A 2,405-nucleotide genomic window follows, 5' to 3' on the forward strand; every position below is an offset into this window, starting at 1 on the left:
CACCTCCATTGTGCCAGTGGCAAAACACTCCAACCCAACATGCCTGAACGACTACCGCCCTTTAGCACTCACACCCATCATTATGAAGTGCTTCGAGCGGCTGGTCCTCTCACACCTCAAGAACTCTCTCCAATCCACACTGGACCCACCCCAGTTTGCCTACCGTGGCAATAGGAGCACAGATGATGCAGTCTCCATAGCGCTGCACTCTGTATTCACACACCTGGACAATACAAACACTTATGCACGAATGCTGTTTGTTGATTTCAGCTCAGCATTCAACACTGTCTGACCTGTTCTAAGTTAGTCACCAAACTTAGAGACCTGGACATTAACACTTCACTCTGTAACTGGATTATGGACTTTCTAACCAACAGACCTCAGCATGTTAGGTCAGGCCACATCTGCTCCACTACCATCATACTGAACACTGGTGTACCACAGGGCTGTGTGCTGAGCCCCTTTTCGTTACTCCCTCTTCACCCACGACTGCAGGCCTGTGTATGGATCTAACTCCATCATCAAGTTTGCAGACGACACTACGGTGATCGGTCTCATCAGCAACAACGATGAGACTGCCTACAGGGAGGAGATCCAGCATCTGGCCACGTGGTGCACAGACAATAATCTGCTCCTTAACACCACCAAGAGCAAGGAGCTCATTGTGGATTTCAGGAAGGGAAGAAGAGGTTCACACGAACCCATCCACATCAACGGGATGGCTATTGAGCCTGTTTTATCCTTTAAGTTCCTGGGGACCCACATTTCAGAGGACCTATCCTGGACTACCAACACCTCCAGCCTGGTCAAGAAGGCTCACCAGTGCCTGTTCTTCTTGAGAACACTTAAGAAGAACTAGCTGTCCTAAGCCATCCTGGTGACCCACATTTCAGAGGACCTATCCTGGACTACCAACACCTCCAGCCTGGTCAAGAAGGCTCACCAGCGCCTGTTCTTCTTGAGAACACTTAAGAACTAGCTGTCCTAAGCCATCCTGGTGAACTATCGCTGCACGATAGAAAGCATCCTTACGAACTGTGTCACAGTCTGGTACGGAACCTGCTCTGTTGCGGAGCGTAAGGCACTGCAGCGGGTGGTGGAAACTGCCCAACGCATCATAGAGACTCCACTTCCATCCATTGAGGACATTCAGAAGAAGCACTGTCTGCATTGAGCACGCAGTATTCTTAAGTATTCCTCTCATCCCGCCCACAAACTGTTTTCTCTCCTGCCTTCTGGCAGGCGTTTCAGATGCCACAGGACAAGAACTAGCAGACTGAGGAACAGCTTCTTTCCCAGAGCTGTCTCCTTATTGAACTCTGACCCCCACCGACCCTTCGCCCCCACCCCCACACACTCCCCACTACCATTGCACTACTTAATATTCATTGCACTACGCTGTACATGCCCATTTGTTAATGCACATTTCCATTGCACATATACATACTGTAAATTTGTGATAAATCTATATCTATACATGTCAATTTGTAAATTCCTGCTTCAGTAAACAGTAACCTGTATAATATGTTCATATCTACCTGCAATTTATATTATAGTTAATAGCAACCTGTATATTGTGTTCATCTATTTGTACATTCTAATTGTAGTTAATTATCATCTGTAAATTATGCTCACAGTACTTCATCTGTAAATATTATCCATAGTTTCTCCCTGTACATATTCCCTATAAGTGCACTTATAACTTATACCTTTATCCTGCACTTGCTGCTTATTGCACTCCTGGTTAGACCTAAACTGCATTTCGTTGCCTTGTACTTGTACATGTGTAATGACAATAAAGTTGAATCTAATCTAATCTTTACAGTTCCGAATAATGTATTACTCGTGCCTTTATGAGCAAAATTGACGGAATATTTTAAATTGTTTCCACTGCAAAAATGCAAGTAATTGCGCTGGCGCCTCCATGTCCTGCAAAGCGGCTCTCCGTACAAATACCACACATTTAACGTTGAAATGAACATTGTTTTATATTTTAACTCTTTTAGGCCTAGATCTATATTTATTTTAGGCAAGTCGTGATTACCTGAGAAGGCAAAATTGATAGAACACAATATGATCAACTCATTCTCTGCCGCTGGCCGCTTGGCCGTTACTTTAAAAGTCAAAAACGTATATTTAACGAACAAAAAATGCTCCAAACATTTTTTCTAAATTAACTTAATAAAAACTAAACTAAATTTCGTTTGCACTTTGCGTTACATACAAAACTGGACTATTTTAATAGCTGAAACATTAGTGCAGGGCTCTTACGTGTGTGACAGCAATGCTCACCGTAAATAATACTAATAATTGTAATTATTATAATTATTATTTTAATTTGTGGACTAAATAAATGGGTGCACTTAAGACAGTAAACTGTTTAAAATGAATGCTTTATTTTTAAA

The sequence above is a fragment of the Garra rufa genome, chromosome 23, assembly GCF_049309525.1.
Source record: "Garra rufa chromosome 23, GarRuf1.0, whole genome shotgun sequence".
NCBI lineage: Eukaryota > Metazoa > Chordata > Actinopteri > Cypriniformes > Cyprinidae > Garra > Garra rufa.